Source organism: Pogoniulus pusillus, chromosome 27 (genome assembly GCF_015220805.1).
Source record: "Pogoniulus pusillus isolate bPogPus1 chromosome 27, bPogPus1.pri, whole genome shotgun sequence".
Lineage (NCBI taxonomy): Eukaryota > Metazoa > Chordata > Aves > Piciformes > Lybiidae > Pogoniulus > Pogoniulus pusillus.
Window position 1 is genome coordinate 16,871,415 of NC_087290.1, and position 23,813 is coordinate 16,895,227.

The 23,813-nt window shown below is 46.5% G+C and overlaps 1 protein-coding gene and 1 long non-coding RNA gene across 14 annotated transcripts in view; both read right to left on the bottom strand.

Moving 5' to 3' along the window:
* Positions 1-23,813, bottom strand: part of GRIP1 (glutamate receptor interacting protein 1) — a 358,558-nt gene that overhangs the window by 226,654 nt on the left and 108,091 nt on the right. The window lies entirely within an intron of this gene.
* On the bottom strand, positions 22,204-23,791 carry LOC135187519 (uncharacterized). Its single transcript, XR_010307357.1, has 2 exons — positions 23,496-23,791; positions 22,204-22,742 (listed from the first exon to the last, which is right to left on the bottom strand). It is a non-coding gene; the product is annotated as an uncharacterized LOC135187519 (long non-coding RNA).

Below are 23,813 nucleotides of genomic sequence, written 5' to 3' on the forward strand. Positions count from 1 at the left end.
TGGCACAGGCTGCCCAGAGAGGCTGTGGAGTCTCCTTCTCTGGAGCCTTTCCAGCCCTGTCTGGATGTATTCCTGTGTGACCTGTGCTGTGGCAGGGGGGTTGGACTGGAAGATCCCCAGAGGTCCCTTCCTACTCCTAACATCCTGTGATCCTGCAAGATGCAGCTATGCAGTGTCTTGAAATCAGATGGTAAGGGTCATTCAGCTGCTCCTCACAGGATGGCAAGTTAGGGAGCCTGTTTGTTACTGCTGGGGAAAACACTAAGAAGATCAAGTACAACAGCAGGTCATCAGTCACAAGAGGGAATTTGAACTTCCAGGCATGCCCAACCTGGGGATTTAGGAACTGTGGCATCCAAGGACTACACGGTGGCCAAAGTAAGCAAACCCCAACAAGTAACCTTCCTGTTCTCACAGAGGAACCTATCTGTGGTAGTCTCTACTGCCTGCATCTACATTTTACAAGGAATCCCACCACTCTTCCAAATTCAGTTAATAGAAGTGTGTGCAGTTTAACAAGAGCTGGTTCTCCAAAGCAGACTGACCTCTGTCATCCAGAGAGCAGCTCATGGATCCATGGGAGCCCAGTGCTGTGCCTGCTCTGGGATACAAAGCAGGGGAAATCTTGAGAGCAAAAGCAAAGCAACAGAGTCTCTAATTTTAATTGTCTAGAGGACTGGAAATTAGTACCTTATTTAGATACCTACATAACACCTGCAGACCTGTGTGCACATTCATCTCTGGCTACACCACTGACGCTGGGGGTGACAGGAAATGATTCCTCCCTCCATTAAAGCTGTTTGGAGTAGCAACAGTTACACCTCCAGAAACACACAGCAGCATCTTTCCCACTTGGACCATTTCTAAAGTGACTGCTGATCAGGACTGAATGAAATGAGGCAAACGTGTAGCAGGATCTTCTAGGAGACGTGAAGAAAAAGGATGGATGCCAATTTCTTACACTCACTAGAAAGGGACAGCAGAGTGGGAATTTACTTTGGTTTGTAGGGTTACTGCACAGCCTCACCTGGCAAACAGAAAGCATGAACATGTAGAGCTGGGGCTTCTATGTGCTGTGGGGAAAGAAGCTTTTACTAGATCACAAGACAATACTATGCTCTCCTCTAGCTTAATCAGCTCTGGCAATTCATCTCCCCTCTCAGTTCCTAGACCTGAAACTTGGGAAGCAGAGATGAAGGCAACTGAAAGAAAGCAAGCTTTGAGGAAACTAAATTAGTCCCAGTGGATTTCTTGACAGAAGAGTCTTTCAAGGCACTCTGACATGTTCTTGGGGCAAAATCACTGTCATGCCTGGCAGTCCAGCCTCAAGTGATGGCTTGGCATTGCTTCATGCTTCAGTGGAACACATCAGTGTGCTTCTTAGGGCCTGGGCACGCAGCTGGAGCTGCTCTGGTGCTGCCTGCTCCCTCTCCTCACAGAGAGAAAAGGGACATGCCTCCTTTTAATACAGTTTAGATACATGTGTATTGGTAATGTCTAGATGCATAAAGTGTACAGGTATAGATGCAGAAAAAGAAAGCAGAAAGAAAAGGGTAGACTTTGGAGGTCCCTTCCAACCTCTGACATTCTGGGATTCTGTAAAGAAATAAATACACCAAACCCACCAAGTGGAATGGTATCGGACAACCTCCCTATGCCAAAGGCAGCTCTCTGCAGCCCAAGCATATTCCCTGCAGCATCTCTGGACTTGATCTGAAAGGTCCTTTCCACCCAAAACAATTCTATGATCTGCTATTGCCTTGCAGTGGCACAGGGAAGCCATGGGGAAGTGACAGCTGGAGCTGGCCCTGTATGTTTGGGTTTGTGAGAGGAAGAAAAGCAATCTCCAAGCAAGATACAGGTGTGGATTAACTCATTTAAAGCAATTTAAACCACTGCTTGTAACAAAGCCCAGTCTGAAGCATTTGCAGCAAGAGGTACACTACCTTCCTCTGCACCAGCATTGCTATTACATTACAGCTCTCAATGTGTTAATCATTTAGAGCCTGGGAACTCAATGTTGAGAAAGAGGTATGATGACAACGTGCAGATATATTCACTGACATTTAATATAGTCACTTTGATTAATTATTAACTCTCTGAAAAAAAAATCTTGGTGCTTGAAATGGCTTTTCAAAGGGTCCAGTATTCCCATTAGCAAATTAACTTTTCTCTCAACAGTTGGCATTAGTTGCTTGGAAACAAGTCCATTATGTAAGACATCTAAGCACACTCCATTTTACCCACCAACCCCCAAACTGATCTCCTCAAAACTGTCACAAGTCATTCCCTGTTCCACAGATTCACAGGTTTTTTGGTATTCCCTACACAGTCTTACATGAAAATTTTCCACACCAGCATCTCTGCAACCACTGAACCAATACCCTCAGCCATCTGCAATGTCTGAAGAAAGAAGCATGAAGATTGTTCAAGAAGACTTTTATTTTGTATATATACTTTGTATATACTCATATATATACTTATTTTTATATATACTTCATGTATATATACAAGTATATATATACTATTATATACTTAATGTAAACACACACCCCTTTAAAAAATAGACAGGCTTGAGTTCTCCTCTCAGCCTCCTCCTCAGCTCCTCAAATCAAACATTCCCAGCTCCTTCAGTCACTCTTCATCAGGTTTATTCTCCAGGCCCTTCCCCAGCTTCCTTGTCCTCCTCTGCACTGCCTCCAGCATATCTGCATCTCTCTTGTATTGAGATACTCAAAACTGAACACAGTAATTGCGTTGTGGCCTCACCAGAGCTGAGCCCAAGAGGACAATCACCTGCTCCTGCTGGACACATTTCTAACCCCAGCCAGGATGCCACTGGCATTCTTGGCCACCTGGGCACACTGCTGGCTCATCTTTAGCTGCTTGTCAGTTACAACCCCCAGGTCCCTCTCTGCCAGCAGCAGCAGCATTGCTTGGGGTTGTTATGGCCTAAGTGCAGGACCTGGCATTTGGCTTTGTTGAAGCTCATCCTGTTAACACTGCCCCATCTATCCAATATACCCAAGTCCCTCTGTAGAGCCTCCCTACTCTCATGCAGGTCAATAATGCCACTTAACTTGGTGTAATCTGCAAGGTTACTGTTGCCACACTTTGTGTCTTGATCAAGATCATCACAAAAGACGTTAAACAGAAGTGGTCCTGACACTGAGCCCTCAGGAACACCACTTATGCCTGGCTGCCATATGGATTTAACTCCATTGAGCACCAATCTCTGGGCTCTTTCATCCAGCAGTGCTTTACTCAGCAGAGCTGTGCTGGTGCCCACTCACAAATAGGGCTTTCAGGAAGGAAAATGAGACCCAGGGTGGGGCAGAGGCAGAAAAACCTACCTCAGCCCAGGACTACCTTCCTGCAGCCTGTTCCAGTGCTCTGTCACACTCAGAGTAAAGAAGTTTCTCCTTAAAGTTCAGGTGAAACCTGCTGTGTAGTCTGTACCCACTGCCCCATGTCCTGTCACTGGCCACCACTGACAGTGATGGCCCAGCGCCCTCCTTGTGACCTCCACACTGGGTTGGAAAGGGCCTCCAAAGGTCATCTAGTCCAAACCCCCTGCAGTCAGGAGGGGCATCTTCAGCTAGATCAGGTTGCCCAGAGCCCTGTCAAGCCTCACTTCAAGTATCTCCAGGAATGGGGCCTCAGCCACCTCCCTGGGCAACCTGTTCCAGTGTTCTGCCACCGTTGTGGCAAAGCACCTGTTCCTAACATCCATGCATTTATAACATGCACTTAGAACATCTCTCCTCAGTCTTCTTTCTTGCAGGCCAAACAGCCCCAGGTCTCTCAGCCTCTTCTCCAAAGAGATATTTCAGTCCCCTAATCACCCATGTGGCTCTCTGTTGGACTCTCTCCAGTAGTTCCCTGTCCCTCTTGAACTGGGGAGCCCAGAACTGGACAAAATACTCCATGTGGGGCATCGTGAGGGTAGAGCAGAAGCAGAGGAGAGCCTGCCTAGACCTGCTGGCCTTACATGAGGGTGTAGAAACAGATCTCACACCCTCACATCTTCCAACATCTTGGTTTCAAACTAAATGCAGTGAGGAAATGAAAACAAGATTTCTTCCTTCTCTTCAGTAGTGGTGGCCCCACTGGTGACAATAAACACAATGTTTCCCAAACAAAACAGCTGAAACATTATTTTTAGGCAGCATCAGATCTAAGACACTTGAAAAACAAGTTGTAAGCAGGCTGACATTTGAAAATAGTGTTTGTCATTCGTTGTCTCTGAAGGGCTTCTGGAGTTAAAGGTTAGCCAAACCTTCTCCACAGAGCAGGCTGGCAATCCTGAGACTGACACATGCTGTTCTGTACAGAAAACAACACACAGAGGGGTAAAGAGCCCATCTCACAGCATCACAGAACCAACCAGGTTGGAAAAGAACTTCAAGATCATTGAGTCCAACCTAACACCTTCTAATTAACTGAACCATGGCACTAGGTGCCTCATTCAGCCTCCTTTTAAACATCTCCTGTGATCTCCAGGGATGGGGACTCCATCTCTCTGGGAGGTCTCTTTGCAGCCACTTGCACACTTTAAACTGCAGATGAAACTGTCCTTGGCCTTCACATCCATCAGCATGTCAAGATAAAACTGCTAGAAAAGCTACAAGATCTGCTGTCTTCAGTAGGATTGTATCTGATGTACCGAAGGAGATGGCCTGAGGCCAGACTTGGTGCTAAGGGAAGTGCTGCTTGTGCTTGTTAACGAGCAGTGATGGGCACCGAAGGGGCATGGATTGTGTCCTGTCCCTGCCACCTCCTAACCCAGTGCCTCTGTTCCCAATTCCCACTGCAAACAGCAGAAATATAGAGGCTGTCAATGAAGCAAAAAAGGCAACAACAAAAAGGCAAATAAACCTCAGCTTCCTCTTACACTTCCATCATTCGTCAGGAAATGCCAGGCTATGGTTTGCCTTACCAGTTATCAATAATTAGGGAACACTAGTGTAAGGAGTTGCTGATACTGCCACGGGCCAAGTGCTGTCCATCAGATCATCAGCAGTGCAGAAGTATCCATCCCCAGGGCACAGACAAGGCAGCCTGCTGCTGGACAGGCCTGGGAGGAAGACATCCCCACCACAAGCATCTTCACATCACTTAAACGTTTCTATTCATATTCCCTCCAGCACAAATACAGAGCTGGGGGAAATAATTTAAGACAGCAACCCAAAAAAAGTTTAAAGTAGATACAACCCCTGAGGATGCAGGAACTGTGCCTGTTATGGAACTTGCTCTTTTTTTTCCTCCCTCAACCATTCAAACAGGCTGGCTGTGTAGGAACAGCAACCAGAGCCTGGGCTGCAGCAAGAGAAGTGTGGGCAGCAGGGCAAGGGAAGTGATCCTCCCACTCTGCTCCACTCTGGTGAGACCCCACCTGGAGTACTGGAGTTCTGAAGAGGGATAAGGCTGTGCTGGAAGGTGTCCAGCCACAAGGATCACCAGAGGGTTGGAGCTGCTCTGCTGTGAGGAGAGACTGAGGCAGTTGGGGCTGTCCAGTCTGGAGAGGAGAAGGCTCTCAAGTGACCTTATTGTGGCCTTTCAGTATCTGAAGAGGGCTACAAGACAGCTGAGGAGGGACTTTTCAGGCTGTCAGGCAGTGATAGGCCTGGGGGAACGGAACAAAGATGGAAATTAGTAGATTCAGACTGGATGTTAGGAAGAAGTTATTCAGCATGAGGGTGGCAAGACTCTGGAACAGTCTGCCCAGGGAGGTGGTGGAAGCCTCATCCCTGGAGGTGTTTAAGGCCAGGCTGGATGAGGCTCTGGCCAGCCTGCTCTAGTGTGAGGTGTCCCTGCCCGTGGCAGGGGGGTTGGAACTAGACAGTCCTTGGGGCACCTTCCAACCCTGACCTATTCTATGATTCTAACTGCATGTAGCTTACTTACATTTGAGGAGCAGCATAAGGGGATTTGGTACATGCTGGTCTTGAAGTTTCCACTCAGAGATAATGACTCCCAAACCATAAGTGTGTCAGAATTTCAACATCAAGTGTTTTTTTTTGGTCATTGAAAATGCTCTCACATAAGCAGCTCAAAGTAAAGGGTGTCCATGCCTGCCCCATTTGCTCTCCTCCTTGCTCCAATCCCCACAAGGCCCTTCCCACAGCAAGGGCATCCATTCTGTCCCACAAAACTTTGACTTCTGTGCTGCAACTGTAAGCTCCAGGCTTAGATGATTTATTCCACAGCAACTGCCCACTCAGAAGTCCACTTTGTTACAAGTTCTTCAGGTCTCTCTCTTAACCCATCTGAAGAAGCAACACTGAGCTGCTGTAGCAGGGAGATCAATACAAACACACTGCTAATCCTCTGCCTCTTGCAACCTACCAAAAAACCTCCAGCTGTCACTTACTCACCTGTGCATTCTCTCCATACAGCAGCCAAGGTGCTTATCCCCTGCCAAAACCCACTCTAAAAACTTTGACATCACCACTGGTCTCTGTTCCAAAGAAAAGACACTTCCCCTCACTTTGATTCTCTAAAAATAGTTTGCTTTCATACAGTGAAGAGCAGCAGTCAGGTCCTCTCTACAGCTCCACCTGAAAACCATTTTCCTCCTAGTGAAATGAAGAAAAGTATCAACAACAAAAATCACTGCACTTGACAAGCAATTTCATGCATTCAGTGTTAGCTACAACACATCTACCTGCTTCAGCAGAGCAGCATTTTGGGGTCAGTGTTAAATAAGCCTCATGAAAAAGATCAGGGGCTGGAGCAGCTCTGAAACAAAGCCAGGCTGAGGGTACAGCCTGGAGAAGAGGAGGCTCCAGGGAGACTTCATAACAGCCTGCCAGTACTTGAAGGGGGCCTACAGGAAGGCTGCAGAGAGACTGTTTGCAAAGGGCTGCAGGGACAGGACAAGGGCAATGGCTTCAAACCAGAGCAGAGCAGATTGAGATTGGATATTAGGAACAGGTTCTGCACCATGAGGATGCTGGAACGCTGCAACAGGTTGCCCAGAGAGGTGGTTGGGTCCCCATCCCTGGAGATACTGAAGGTGAAGTTAGAGCTGTGGGCAACCTGATCTAGTTGAGGATGTCCCTGCTGAGTGCAGAGTGGGCTGGACTGGAGGAACCTTGGAGATCCCCTCCAGCCCAGATCATTCTATGACTCTATTCGTCTTCCTGGTTTTTTGCCCCTTCCTTCCTCATCCCCTGCCATTATTACAGTGTAAAGTGTTGCTATGTTATTATAACAGACTAACATTTTAAATTCTAAGTAAAAGCTCATGTATAAAATATATTGGCAGGAATAATTGGCTTTGTCAGAGGCAAGAAATCAGCAACAAACTGTATTAATCAATGATTATTGAGTTCTATGCTCCAGGCTAGCGGTTTCTGTCAACAGCAGTCCTTCAGACCCAGGTTTTCCACTTCAACTTTAATGAACAAGGTTGAAAGCATGCAATGAAATGAAGTTATGCAGAACTAATCAACTGGCTTTGTTTTTTTGAAGTCTGAACCACTTCACTTGCAAACCAAAATGAAATAAAAACCACACATGCTCACAAATTATCTTAGAGGAAACAACCTAAAGACGCTGATCTCTCAGTTGAAAGCCCATTTTATCTCTGCCAGCAAGCAAAAGAGACCACAGAAACACAAAGCAGACAACAAACATTGAGAAGCAACACTTAGAATTACCATTTTATTCTACCATTCTCTTCAGGCTTCACTGCTACAGACCCTTGCATCTACCCTCCACCAGTGGAGCTGCTCACACTAATAGGAGTTACTCAGGCAAATCTTTGGCTAGCCTACAGCAAGGCACAGCAGAGACAATATAAAGCCTCACAAAATAAAACTACTGTCAACTCTACAAATCTGCTTGCTACAACAAACACCAAGCAGGCAAAGTGCAATTGCTGCAGACAAATTTTTCAGAGCTTTGTTTTCCATGCAGCAGCATTAAACAAACAAGCAAATAAAACTCCCCATGCATGTTAAGACGCACGGAAAACCACATTGCAACTCAAGACCACAATCTGAACAGAACAGCTGAATTTGCAGATGCTGTTTCAATTTTACTTTCTCTGCTTCTTTCCTGTGGAGCTTCCTATGGAAAGGGCTTTTTGACCTGGGCTTAAGTTAAGGCATCCCCAGTGACCTTAGATCAAACAAAGGCAGGCCACAGGCATCTGGATCTGTCGACTACGCTGCTGCATCAACAACTGACTGTGCAGCTCTGCTGGGCAGTACACACAACTAAAGAAATAAGCAGAAGTTGCAGCTGGCAGTCACAATGCTAGAATCTGTGCATTAAAAACCACCACCACCAACAATACCCCCTCCAAAAAATACCAACAATAAAACATCACAGAATGTTAGAGGTTGGAAGGGGCCTCCAGAGATCATCCAGTCCAACCCCCTTGTCACAGCAGGATCCCCAAGGGCAGTCCACACAGGAATGCATCCAGGTGGCTTTGGAAAGGCTCCAGAGAAGAAGACTCCACAACCTCTCTGGGCAGCCTGCTCCAGGGCTCTGCCACCCTCATGGCAAAGAAGTTTCTCCTCATATCGAGGTGAAACCTTCTCTGTTCCAGTTTGTATCCATTGCTCCTTGGCTTATTGCTGTGCACCACCAAAAAGAGCTTGGCCCCCTCCACTTGACCCCCACCCCTCAGCTATTGATAGACATTGCTTGGATCTCCTCTCAGCCTTGTCTTCTCCAGACCAAGCAGCCCCAGGGCTCTCAGTCTCTCTCCAGAAAGGAGATGCTTAACTCCCCCAATCATCCTCATGGCTCTCTGCTGGACTTTCTCCAGCAGGTCCCTGTCTCAAATTGAGGAGCTCAAAAGTGAACACAGTATTGCAGGTGTGGTCTCAGTAGGGCAGAGTAAAGGAGATGATCCTCTCTAGACCTGTAGACAGCAAGCAGGAATTTTCTGCTCTGTAGCAGTAAGACACACATCAATTCATCCATCCTTGCCAGTCTGAATGCTGACTAGACAGAGTGATTGGCATTGGAATGGGCTGCCCAGGGAGGTGGTGGAGTCACTGTCCCTGGAGGTGTTCAAGCAAAGCCTGGCTGAGGCACTTAGTGCCATGGTCTGGTTGACTGGCTAGGGCTGGGGGATAGGTTAGACTGGATGAGCTTGGAGGTCTCTTCCAACCTGGTCGATTCTATGAGTGCTGGACTAACTGCAGATGGGATGTGTTCCCTTGATCCCTTCCTCCTTTTGCAATATGATTTGATGACAAAACTGCATGAAAAAAAGTCCTCCTTAGATGGAGAATTCATGGGGTACTCTGTACCATAACTAACTGCACATTTCAAGTACTTTAAAAGGATTTCAAGATGCATGAAGAGCAAGAGGTTCCAGGCTTGTTATTCAGAAAATTAATTAAATTCCCTCTTTGGGAAAATCAACAAATAAAACAGGGTCACTCAGTTGCCCAAGGCTCAGTTGAAGGATTAAAGTACACTCATCAGTAAAAGACACAGAAAAACACAAAAGGGGAAACAGCCCAAGATGTCACAGTAGGCAGTGAGATAAATATAACACCAGAGCACTGAAATGTGTGTCCTCTCATTTAGATATCATGAGCTAACCTCTCTCTCCATGCTGTGGTCCTTTTCACTGTATTGGACTGGACTTCAAAAATGGGTAATCATTTCCAGATTCCCCAAACTGAAATTAGGATCCTACAGACAGATAACTCATCCAGTGGCCTTCTGAGAACTACTGATGGTTTCCAATAACTACAGTAATTAAATGGCAAAAAAATATTTTGATCATTTACCTATTAAACTATTTTTGTAAATATTGCTGGCTTCTCAGAGTCTCTTTTAGGTTTCATTAATATGTATATAAATTGCTATCAAGACAGTATGAACAGGATTGGTAAGAATAGGTTTAACTGCTTAGAGAGGTAGTTTAAATCAGCAGAAGTGGCCATGAGTGTTTAACCAATCACTTTTTGCAGGTTATTCCAAATCGAGTTAAAACTTTTCTCCTTATTTGAACACACTCCTGTATCAGTTAGAGGTAGGCTACATACTGCAAGACCACAGGATGTTAGGGGTTGGAAGGGACCTCCATAGATCTCTCAGTCCAGCCTCCCTGCCACAGCAGCACCACAGAATCCAGCTCAGGTTGCACAGGAACACATCCAGACAGGGCTGGAAAGGCTCCAGAGAAGGAGACTCCACAACCTCTCTGGGCAGCCTGTGCCAGGGCTCTCTCACCCTTACACTCAAGAAGTTCTTCCTCATGTTGAGGTGCAACTTCCTGTGCTGCAGTTTCCATCTCTTGCCCTGTGGCAGGGCACAGGTGAGCAGAGGCTGTCCCTGTCCCTTCCTTCCTGACCCCCAGTCCTCAGCTATTGATAGATATTTATTGGAATCCCTCTCCAGACTAAAAAGCTCCATTTATCTACATATATATACACAGCTACATAAAGCTGATGCTACATATCATTCATTAATCACATAAGACAGATGTAAGTCACAAAAAACACAGTTGGAAAAGCCCCTCAGGATCACCAAGTCCAATCCATATCCCTACTCTACAAGCTGCACCCTGAACCACATTCCCGAGCACCACAGCCAAACCTCCTTCAAACACATCCAGGCTTGGGGACTCCACCACCTCCCTGGGCAGCTCATTCCAATGCCTGAACACACTTGACAGGAAAAAATGTTTCCTAATGTCCAGTCTAAACCCACCCAGTGGCAACTTGAGTCCATTCCCTCTTGTTCTATCATTAAATATCTGTGAGAAGAGACCTTTTAGGTAGCTGCAGACAGCCATGAGGTCTGCCCTCAGCCTCCTCCGTTTCACCCTAGCCATCCCCAGCTCCCTCAGTCTCTCCTCATCAGATTTATTCTCCAGGCCATTCCCCAGCTTCCTTGCCCTCCTCTGCACTGCTTCCAGCACCTCCACACTGTTGAGATGCCTAAGGGCCAACAAGGCTTAGAAGCTCTTTTATCACAAAACTAGAGTTGACTGACCAGAACTGCTTTCTCCTTACCCTGCAAATCCACCCATAATTTAGCAGTGCATACAATACCAACACACTGAAGCTATGTAAGAGCTCATTCCAAGCAATGGCTTTCACAGATCTGGTTTTTTTAATTGTCTTAATGAAATATTGGGAGAAATAGGAAGGTTTTCAGCATCTTTTCATACATGACTGCTATTTTCCTACAACGGAGCAGTGCGTTACCTTGGCTGCCTTCTCTACTCATGCTGATGTAACCTCCTGAGTAATTATGCTGCTGGCATCATATTTTTGTAAGAACCTTAAAGCAACAGCTAATCAACTTCTGTCATTATCTATGAGGAAGAAAACAACCTACTGTGAACAGGCATGTGGCTGTAAAAAGCCCAATTATCTGTGCAGCACAAAGGGCCACCAACTCCGGGCTGTAAGAACAGCCTTCAACAGTTCTGCTCAGCCTCTGGAAACAATTTGCTCGACACAATCTGCCCTACAAAATCCACAGCCCTTCAGATTCATTGTAAGAGGCAAAGTTCAGAGAAGTACTCAACACAAAAAAAGAAGAAAGGAGCATTGTTTTCTACCCACCCAAGAACTAAACACAAAGACCCAATGGCAGCATGAAACTCAAGCACCAGTTACAAACGGATCACAGAAACATTCAAGTTGGCAAAACCTCTCAGGATCACCAAGTCCAACCTAGAACCCTATTCCACAAGATTCACCTTAAACCACAGCCCTAAGCACCACATCCAAATGACCTTTCAACACATCCAGGGTGGGGGACTCCACCACCTCTCCCTGGGCAGCACATTCCAGTCCCTGACCACTCTCTCCATGAAAATATTTTTCCTAATGTCCTACCTAAACCTTCCCAGTCTCAGCTTGAGGCCATCCCTCCTTGTTCCGTTTCCAATGACCTGTGAGAACAGACCAGCAGCAGCCTCTCCACAATGTTCCTTCAGGTAGTTGACAGCAATGAGGGCAATGGCTTCAAACCAGAGCAGAGCAGATTGAGATTAGATATTAGGAACAGGTTCTGTACCATGAGGGTGGTGGAACACTGCAACAGGTTGCCTGGGGAGGTGGTTGGGGCCCATCCTTGGAGATACTGAAGGTGAGGCTGGACAGGACTGTGGGCAACCTGATCTAGTTGAGAATGTCCTTGCCAACTGCAGAGGGGGTTGGATCTTTGGAGGTCCCTTCCAACCCAGACCATTCTGTGATTCTATGATTAATGCTCCAGGCTCTAGAAGACTTCTCTCTTTTTTCCAGCTAAGGTGTGGCACAAGTGAAGGGTAACAGACACAGAAGTGCTGAGGACACCTGTGTAACTCCTCTGAGAACCTCAGATGAAATAAGGGACAAGCTACAGAGGGAGCATTTCAGAGACCACCACACACAGGAATTTCAAAGGCCAGCAGCTCCACCAGCCTGCTGCACCCCATTTAATTATTGATGGGCACTTCCCACCACCTGCCTGCAGAGCCAGCACTGCAGCCTGCAGCTCCTGCTATGAATCATCTCTTGCTGACTGCACAGCTTCCACTGGGCTCCTACAAATGGGCTGCAGGTAGCAGGTCACCAGGGCTTTAAATGATTTTCTACTCTAGCTTGCAGAAAGCAAGGGCAAAAAGCTAATACCACTCTGTCTTTAAAACAATCTATTTGTGTAACATTATTTTTTCTTCCAGAATGCATGCTGAATTAGCATTTTTTAATCTCCCTGCCCAGCAGAGATGCCACCAGCTCACAGAACAGCAAGAAGGTGCACTGTTGAACAAGGAGTTTCTCCCTCTAGGGCAGCAGGAGTGTTATCCAAAATAACACAGCCCTAAGCAGACACAGACCTGGTTAAAATACACCCAAAGGAAGAGTTTGCAAACAGATTTGTAAACACAATTGACTGTCTTCATACTTCACACAGTACCTGGATGCTTTTGGGTTTGCTTTTTCCTTTTCAGTTTCATGCCAATAGCATTTCCCTTAGAGTGGTCTTCAATCTCTCTTTTCTGCTTTCCACAGTCTTCCTTCCTTCCCCAAAGTCCCTTTTCATAAAATACATGAGGTTGGAAGGGTCTTCTGGAGAGCCAAAAAATTAACCTCTCCCCTCTTCTGCACAGCCACCTATGATGCTCCCAGCATCAGCACAATGACCGTGCTAAAAAGTGCTCTGAGTCACAGAATCGTTTACATTGGAAAAGACCTCAAAGCTCAGCCAGTTCCAAGCCCCTGCCATAGGCAGGGACACCTCCTACTAGAACAGGTCACTCAAGGCCTCATCCAACCTGGCCTTCAATACCTCCAGAGAGGAAGCAGCAACAACCTCCCTGAGCAACCTGTGCCAGTGTCTCACCACCCTCACTGCAAACAACTTCTTCCTAACATCCAGTTTCTATCTCCCCTCTGACACTTTAAACCCATTCCTCCTCCTGTCATTACAAGACCTTGTCAATAGTCCCTCCCCAGCCTTCCTGTAGCCCTTTTCAGATACTGGAAGGCCACTCCAAGGTCTCCTGGAAGCCTTCTCTTCTCCAGGCTGCAGAGCCCCAACTCTCTCAGCCTGTCCTCAGAGCAGAGCTGCTGCAGCCCTCTCAGCATCTTGGTGGCCTCCTCTGGACTGGCTCCGACAGTTCCATGTTCTTGTGTTGAGGGCTCCAGAACTGCACTCAGTACTCCAGGTGTGGTCTCGTGAGAGCAGAATAAGCTGAAGTGCTCCATGTGTGATCTGAAAGATGCCTTGAAGTGCTACCTGTGTGATCAGATCCCACAGCCACTCGGCAAAATTTCCTTCTGCTATTGTAACACCCAGGAGACTCTGGCTCCTGTACAGCAAGCATTGTATATCTGTAACCTGCTGCTGGAGAACTTCCACCACATCTTACAACCCAAGGAACTGCTGCTCCATAATCTCTGCTGCAGTCACACATCACCAGCAAGGCTAACTGCAAGCTGCAAGTGTCAGGCCTGAGAATCCTTAGCAAGCCTCAGTCTGGCCTCCTTTTGCATATGCACTACAACACAATCTTTAATTACCTGATGCCCTGCTGCTTGCAGGAGACCTTGTCTCATTTAGTACCCCAAATAAATTACTTTAACTACCTGAAAAATTACTCAAGACCTTGTTTTTCCCTCATTGCTCAAAGTGTAAATCCATGCCTCAGTTCCTACACACTGTTCAGGCTCTTCTCTCCAGGCAGACATTAATTTCTTCCTGAGTTCTGCTGTGGTGCTCATCACTGTAGCATTTGAGTGCTTAGCAAACACTAATTTACTTTCATAGCATAACTGTGAAGGAGAGGTACCATTAACCTCATTTCATAGGTGGAGAACTAGAGCATGGAGAGATTATCATCAAAGGCATGTAACAACTTAAAGGTTACGTCCTGAGATGCCTTGTGGCTGGATTTTCACACTAGTTAGGCTTACACAGAATTTATACCTACAAACCTTACTTCTCTTGGCATGCTACAGCAGCAACTTGTGCCAGACATCTGGAGCTTCAGCTCTCAAGTGAGGATAACGAGGGATGAGTCCCAAAGAGGAGGGTGGTAGGAAGGGCACACACGATGCTGTGCCAGGACTCAGTGCAGCCTCAGCCACAAGCTGAATCCAGCACCAGGGCCACAGCAAAAAAAGAGTCAGAAGTTCTTCACTAAGGACTCATTAAAGAGCAGTTAAACTAAGGTTTTGTAGGGACCCATAAATTTGGAGTAGGTGTCCTCAGCAGTCTTGCAGGCCAACTTGTGTAGCATTTCCTGGCCTTCAGAGAGAAACTAGAAACCTCTTTGAAGAAAGCTGACAGTGTTCAGGCATCCAGGCCATCAGCAGATTGGTCATCACAGACTCTGGAACACGTCCAGAGAAGGGCCACGAGGATAATCAGAGGGCTGGAGCTCCTCTCCTATGAGGACAGGCTGAGAGAGTTGGGGCTGTTGAGCTTGGAGAAGGCTTCCAGGAGACCTTATTGTGGCCTTCCAGTGTCTGAAGAAAGCTGGGGAGGGACTTCTGAGGGTATCAGGTAGTGACAAGACTTGAGGGAATGGATCCAAGATAGAAGAGGAGAGATTTAGATCAGACATTAGGAAGTTCTTCAGCATGAGGGTGGTGAGAGCCTGGAACAGGTTGCCCAGGGAGGTGGTGGAAGCCTCATTCCTGCATGTTTTGAAGGCCAGGCTGGATGTGGCTCTGGGCGACCTGCTCTAGTGTGAGGTGTCCCTGCCCACAGCAGGAGGGCTGGAATTAGATGACCATTGAGGTCCCTTCCAACCCTGACAATTCCGTGACCCTGTGCTCAGCCACAGCACTGCCCCATCTCTTTTCAGCTGAAAAAAACACTAAACAAAGTTGCCTGCTAAAGTCTGCACATACCAGGAGGATGATCAAAACTGCCTTACACAAATACTATTTCTGGTAAATGTGTATTTATATTCATGCTGATGATTAATTCTAGCTGCTGGCATGCCCTGCTGAAGAAACACAGCAATCATTCAATAAATGCTTATAATCTCATCAGCAAGGGGCTTATATTGTTGTTTCCTCCTTTGCTCCAATAATTGTTTTCAGTTTTCCACTGGAACCAAAGTCCAGCATTAAAACTGACACCTCAGCAGCTGCTTTCACCTCTCTAATCTTAGTTCATAAAACCTGATCTTTCACTCACTTCACAATATCCAAGGGGGAAAAAAATTACTCTGATGGCTCTATGTTTGTGATCATATAATCAACCAGGTTGGAAGAGACCTCTGAGATCATCCAGTCCAACCTAGCACCCAGCCCTAATCCAGTCAACCAGACCATGGCATCAAGTGCCTCATCCAGGCTTTGCTTGAACACCTCCCAGGATGGTGACTCCACCACCTCCCTGGGCAGCCCATTCCAATGCCAATCACTCTCTCTGTGAAGAACTGCCTCCTAACATCCAGCCTGAACCTCCCCTGGCACAACTTGAGACTGTGTCCCCTTGTTCCACTGCTGGTTGCCTGATGTTAACTGATATTCATGATTACAGTTGTGAACTTGCATGACATTTCAGAAAGCAGGACAGGCAGCCAGATCTCCCTAGATGTCATTATTTTAACTGGAATGCTATTCTGGATACACTGAAATACAACAGGCACCGAAGTCTCTAAACCACTGCAAGCACAACCCTGCAGAAGCAGCCACTGCAAAGGGAGGGTGACCCATAATGAATGCATTTCTTTAGCAGGGACAATTAGGATCTTTAATTATTCATTGAAGAATAGGACCACAAAGTCCATGAAAGAAAAAGTAGCACAGGAGTTGTAGACTCATAATTGCTAGCAGGAAGGAGTGTTTACACTTCATGCAAAGAATTGCAGAACTCAGGTCTCATTATTTCAGTGACTTAAGATAAATAAGCTCCCTTCCCTCAAGTAACTCTGAAGCAACTCCATGTCATGCACTGCCCCAGGAACCTAAGGGCCACTTGCAGAAGAGCCACAAAGGATCATTTAATAAACTAATCCTGTTACAAACAAACTCAGACTGGCTGTTGCATAACTCCTGGGCAGTGAGAAGGTAGAATGTCTTTGTCCTGTTTCGTGTGCAAGGACAATGTTACACCAAAACCACCAGGCACCTCACTGGCTAGAAGAAATGTGTTGCTCCAGTGCTGCAGGGAACCCCACAGCCCCTGGAACCTCACTTCTACTGACATGGCAGCTGGAATTCACACTGCTGCACCAATTTAATTCTATTTGAATCGAAATAAATAACATAATGCAGCTAACACCACTATGCAAACAGCTTAAGCATCCTGCAAAGCAGCTCCGTGGAGAAAGCCCTTGGAGTGCTGGTGGGCAGCAAGTTCTGCCTGGGCCAGCAATGTGCCCTTGTGGCCATCAGGGCCAATGGCAGCCTGGGCTGCATCAGGAAAAGTGTGGCCAGCAGGGCTAGAGAGGTTCTTCTCCCCCTCTACTCTGCCCTGGTGAGACCACACTGCAATACTGTGCAGCCTCATCTCTGCATGTTTTGAAGGCCAGGCTGGATGTGACTCTGGGCAACCTGATCTAGCGTGAGGTGTCCCTGCCCATCTCAGAGAGGTTGGAACTGGATGATCTTTGAGGTTACTTCCAATCCTGACAATTCTGTGATTCTGTGCCATGGGCATTGCAACCTGCTCCTGTGCAAGTCCTGGTGCTGGGACCAAACAGACCTCAGGAAAAAAGTGAATTATGGAAAAGAGACAGAAACACTGAAATAACTCTAATTTATTAATGGAGTTCTCCAAGGTCCATTAGGCATCAAATGGCCATTAAGGAGGCAGAAATAAGAAGCTTTAATAGCATTTTAGTTCTCTTTGAAAAGATTATTTTCACTGTGTTTGCAAGGCCTGCCAGATTCTCTGCTCAGGTTACCAAGCACTTCTTGTAGAGGCTGCAACAAATGTATTAGCTTCAGGGAAAGCTGAGATTCTACTACAGTGACAAGACAAGACCTGAGATGGGAAGAGAACTCCCCTCCCAATATCCAATTAAGCTGCAGACGACTTACACGCTCTCTATGTAAAATGAAAAGCCTGCATGCCTCATCCTCAAGATCAATTAACATCTCTGCAACCTGAGCAAGAGGTAGTCCATGCCCTTGTCACCACATTAGTCACAAACCCATTAACTCTTTTACAACCTCAATCAAATCTAGGAGACTTCTGCAAACAAGAACTATTTGCACCAACTTACAACATGGGAGAAAATCTTGACAAGAGCGATGCTGCTACTGACTGTACCACAGGCTTATCACCTCCTCCAGTGTTTTATCTTGGTGCTATTTCAGGAGTAGGTCTCTTCCATCAATATTTAATACAGCTTTAAAGCCACCCAGAGTATGAAATGCAAAGACATTTGTTAGGAAGATTTTTGGCAGCTGGGAGAGTTTTTGGAGCACGTCATTGAGCCATACTGGAGAACAGCACCCAGGCAGAGCTATTCTGCCTGACACTGTCCCAGATAGTGTCTCATACATCCAATATTAATTTTAACTAAATTATTACCAGATTTCAGTCAACAAAGAGAATATTTTGGACTCTGATTTATATAAATCATTCAGTTTCTCATTTTTGCCTTATTTGCTAGGTGAGAAGTCAAATATCTTTACCTTCACTTTCCAATGATGACACGGAGAGAGAGGTGGAAAGACACTACAGAATCAACCAGGTTGGAAGAGATCTCCAAGATCATCCAGTCCAACCTATCAGTCAGCCCTGTCTAATCAACTAGACCATGGCACTAAGTGCCTCATCCAGTCTGGATGTTAAGAGGAAGTTCTTCCCAGAGAGTGATTGGCTTTGGAATGGGCTGCCCAAGGAGGTGGTGGAGTCGCCATCTCTGGAGGTGTTGAAGCAAAGCCAGGATGAGGCACTTAGTGCCATGGTCTGGTTGCTTGGATAGGGCTGGGTGCCAGTTTGGACTGGATGATCTTGGGGGGGTCTCTTTCAACCTGCTTGATTCTATGATTCAAATTCAGCCTGAGTCCCCAGAACACCTTCTTGCTAAAGACTAGGCTGAAAAGTCAAACGTTCTGGCAGAACATCTTGTCCTAAGAGAAAGGACATATGTCCTTTTTGGGAGTGTTCCAGACAGCTCTACTATACAGCATTCCTCATGTTCACTATCAATCTTGGTTATAGTATCACAGGAGGCCAGCAATTGGAAAGTGTAGTGGTTCTGGGCATCACTCGACCCCCTCCCTGCCAAGGATTCACGCAGACTAAACTCAGCTGGCTGGAATTTAAAGAATTAAACTTTACATTCACAGCTTAGCACAATTTACAAGCACATATACAGGACTGGATGATCTTGGAGGTCTCTTCCAACCTGGCTGATTCTATAACTCTGTAACTTGTATGCAAGTGTATATAGTTGCAGTTATCTGTAATAGATTAGAATCCAGTCCAACCTATCCCCCAGCCCTAGCTAATCAACTAGACCATGGCACTAAGTGCCTCATCCAAGACCCCTCCCAGCAGTTAGAGTGCCCAGGAGGGGCTCCCAACCACCTCTCCACCTTTTTCCCACCCACTCCTTTATCCCAGAATCTCTCCTATGTGCAAGGTGATCTGGAAAGGTCAGCAAGGGGCATTAGAAGCAGAATGATTAGTTGGGAAACGTGCAGGGTCAGGCATAAGAGTTAATATGGCAAAGTCAGGCAGAGACTGTCTTATCTATCTTTGTGTCCTTGCTTTTATAGGTCCCAACAAAATGAATAGCTAATACAGACATCACTGTATTTTCTTTTCACAGGCTCACAGGATGTCAGGGGTTGGAAGGGACCCTAAGGAATCACTGAGTCCAACCACTCTGCCACAGCAGGACCATACAATCCAGCTCAGGTCACACAGGAACACCTCCAGACAGGCCTGGAAAGGCTCTACAGAAGGAGACTCCACAACCTCTCCGGGCAGCCTGTGCCAGTGCTCTGGGACCCTTACATTCAAGAAGTTTCCCTTTGTGTTGAGCTGGAACCTCCTGTGCTGCAGCTTCCATCCATTGCTCCTTGTCATATCACAGGGAGCAGTGAGCAGAGCCTGTCCCCCATTCCTGATCCCAGCCCCCAGAGATTTATAAACATTTATTAGATCTTCTCTCAGTCTTCTCCAGACTAAGCAGCCCCAGGTTCCTCACCCCCTCCTCGTCGGGCACTGCTCCAGTCCCCTCATCATCCTCCTAGCCCTCCACTGGACCTTCTCTAGCAGATTCCTGTCCCTCTTCAACTGGGGACCCCAAAATCAAAAGCACAATCACAGCCAATAATTTCTTTCATTAAAATACTCTATCCTCAAACCAGCACAGAAGTAACCTTGAAAGCTCATTTGGCCCAACCCCCTGCCAAAGCAGGAGCACCTGGAGCAGATCACACAGGAACACATGCAAGCAGCTTTTGACTATCTCCAGAGAGGGAGACTCCACAACTTCCCATGACAGCCTGTGCCAGGGTTTTGCCACCCTCACAGTGACAAAACTCTTTCTCTTGTTTACATATATATAACAAGGGCCTTTCCCATGCAGAGCCTCATCAAAAGGAGGAGGCTGAACAGCAGTGCTTCACAAGGTAAATATAACCCTTTTTCAAGTGTTTTATGCAGTAAGCACCAACTCGTCTGAGTAGGCTGAGTAGCAATTTCATCACCCATTATGTTCACACGGCAAAGTCTCACTGAAACAAGTATGATACCTGCACTACCGATGGTAATGTGTGGTTGTGTACCAAAATTACTGTTTTACTGTGCTGGTTTTGACTGGAATAGAGCTAATTTAGACAAGCTGGAAAGCTGAGCCCAGGTGAACCTCATGAAGTTCAACGAGAGCAAGTGCAGGGTTCTGCACCTGGGCTGGAACAATCCTCACTATCAATAGAGACTGGGGGAGGAGGTGATAGAAAACAACTCTGTGGAAAAGGACTTGGGGGTGTTGATGGAAGAGAAGCTGGACATGAGGAGACAGAGAGCAAATCATAGCCTGGGCTACACCCAAAGATTCTGTCACTTTGCTCTGGTGAGACTTCACCTGCAGTACTGCATCGAGCACTGAAGCACTGAATATAGAAAGACATGAAACTAATGGAGCAGGTCCAGAGGAGGGACACAAAAATGATCAGGGGGTTGGAGCAGCTCTGCTATGAGGACAGGCTGAGAGAGCTGGAGGTGTTTAAGCTGGAGAAGAGGAGGCTCTGGGAAGATCCCACAGCAGCCTGCCAGTACCTGAAGGGGGCTGCAAGAAGGCTGCAGAGAGACTGTTTGCAAAGGCCTGCAGGGACAGGATGAGGGCAATGGCTTCTAACTAGAGCAGAGCAGTTTGAGATTGGATGCTAGGAACAGGGTCTGAACCATGAGGATGGTAGAACACTGGAACAGGCTGCCTGGGGAGGTGGCTGGGGCTCCATCCCTGGAGAATGAGCATGTGGTCTTAAGTTGCCATTTGGGGTTAAACCACAACTTTTAATTATTCTTACACTATGTAGCACAGAAATAGTCTCGTCAGAAAGACAGGAGAGCTGATGTTGCTTGCCAAAACAAGGACATGCATTTAACTGAAGCTATACAGATGAGCTGTCCAAGACAAAAAGACAGCTGACTCAAGAGCTGGGGTCTCTTTTCACCCAGTGAGCTCTGAGCATTCCTGCATCTTCCGTTCACTTAGCTGTGTCCTGATATCACAGCTAATGTGGTGTGGTCTTGCATGACAAAGCTTCAGCAGAGCAAGAAACATACACCTAACAGCAGGAACCACAACATCCCGATCTCTGGGCACAGCTGGGCTGAGGACAAACTAAAGTCACCTTTTTCCTGCAATTCCCAGAGGCCTGTTCTATTTTTAACGTTGCTTTCTTTCTGCTTTGGTCATTCTAATGTAGTTTCTGCATTTTTTCCCCTTAATTCTGCCTCCATGCAGCACTCTAAGCAATACTAGGAGTGGGAAGAGGAGAGAGTTAACAAGCTCATAAAGTTATAGGCTCAGACAATCTTCAAATGCGCTGGCTAATTGGAGATATAAATCATAAACAGTGGAGGAGGGATGGAGAACAACGCACAGAGAGGAAACCTAAGTCTCAAAAAGCTCCAACTCCACGCAATTGAATCAACAACAGGTCTTTGATTTCATGACTCTAATGCTCTGAAAATCACACCAATAAATACAATCTTCGTTTTCAAGAAGGCATTCCTCTAAGCAGACGAACGCAGAAGGAATGGCTTTTAAGAGCTCTGCAATCACTCCAAATCTGCCTTCTAAACAGCATTAACACCAGGCCACAACTAAATTAAACACAACACATTTCGTTGCCCCCATTACACGAAATTCAATTTCAAGGAAGCATTTATAGTAGCACCAGCAGCGTCTGTTCCTATTTTGTCCACTGCTTTTTAGGCAGTCACCGCACCTATCCGACCAAACAGTGCAAGTGTAGCACATGGAAAGGAACGAAGCACTTGAGGAACAACTCTGTCTACTTATTAAAGACTCCATGGAATCCCCTGTTACATGCTTGGTTTAAGCAACTGCAAGAAGCTGAGAACTCTGTGTGCACCCAACTCCACTTTTGACCGTTCAGCCCGAGCGCTATAATCGCTGTTCCAATCACCACCATCTGGCAGAGTCACCCAGTCTCAAACACTTGTGACCTCCACAGGCTGGAGTGTGTGCTATGCTTTTATGTTTCCAAGCAGAATAAAAGGGAAACTCCATGAAATCCCTGTTACCTGCTTGGTTTAAGCAACTGCAAGAAGCTGAGAACTCTGCGTGCACCCAAGTCCGTTTTTGACCATTCAGCCTGAGCACTGTGATCACCATCCCAGACACCACAGTCTGGCAGGGGTTCACCCAGTCTCAAACACTTGTGACCTCCACAGGCTGGAGTGTGTACGATGCTTTTATTTTTCCAAGTAGAACAAAAGGTAAAACCTACTAAATGCTGTGCTCAATCTTAGTGCCTCACACTAGGTCAAGAGTTAATAATTTATTAATCAGCATTCAGGAAATCCTTATTACATGTGACAGTTTTTGATGGGGTTTTGCTTTCTTGTTTATAAAAGACCTTCAGCAACAACAATCAGCTTCGAGAAATATTTTGACAGGCTGCTTTGGCACGTCCCTTGATTTACATATTAAAGCAAGAAGAAGTTAGGTGCTTTCACCAGCGTGCATCACTTTCACAGCTTTCAGTGCTAAGCAGGTGTGAAACGTTCAGTCCTTTTGCAGAGGGCTTTATGCACTGCCCCGGGAATTGGTCTTTTTGCTTTTCTTCTTATTTTAGAAACTCTGTCTTAACAATATAAAGTATAAAATTATCAGCATTGTATTATATTCTTTAAAATGAAAAGAGATGAAGATTGCATTAAGTAGAAACTCAGTAAACAACAGAACACTTTAAGGTCTTTTGCTTTTGGAGATAGGCAAGCATGCTGCAGCTAGAGAAAACCAAGAAGAAAAAAACTCTTCATTCCTAGTTTACCACTGGGTAGCTGTAGTCTGGCGCTGAAAGGCACAAGCTCTTTCAACGTTTTGTCTTAAACGAAGTGTAATGTTCCTATGGTTTATTTCAACAGAGTGGAAACGAAGCCAAATGATGCAAAAAAACCCAAACTCAACCCCACATCAAGAGCCACTCGCACCATACAGAACAACAACAAAAAGGCACATCAAACTTGCTGCTCAACAGAAGGCACGGCTTCACTGCACAGACCCCAGAGCACCAGCCAGAACAGCAGGAAGCTTTTCAAAAGGTACTTTCTGTGCATGGCCGCTTCGACTGCCAGCACCTTGCCCTGACAGCGCTGCTCAACACCTTGGGCAGGGGGCAGCGTCGCCTTGGGCACCTCTGGGCGTGTGCCCACCTCTGGGAGAAGCCTAAGGCAGCTCTGAAGCCCGACAGGTTAGCCAGAGGGAAGAGGGCACAGTTTACACAGAGACCTGCAAGCAGGTGGCTCATTATGGTTTCAGGTGAGCTGCTGCTGTCCCGTGAGTGCAAGCAAATAAAACGGACCACTTAATTCCTCCTGAGTGGCCTTGTACTCACCGTGAGGAAGCAGCCCACTGGAGTTACTCGCTACTGAGAAGACCAGGTCGAATCGGAGGCGCAGAGGACTGACTCTCCCTTGACAACATTAACCACCAGCCCCAACTCGCAAATGAACGATCGCTGCCTTCATACCGCTTTAAAAGACACCCACGCAGCTCACCACCCTACCGCTTCTCAACACCAACTGCCTTAACAAAAGGTTTCCAGCAGCCAGACTCAATTAACGGCACCTGAAATCGTACCCAGGTTTCCAGCCAGACGCTGCTTACTTTGAGAGCGTCTGTGCCGCTCCAGCTGCTTTGTATTGTTTCATCA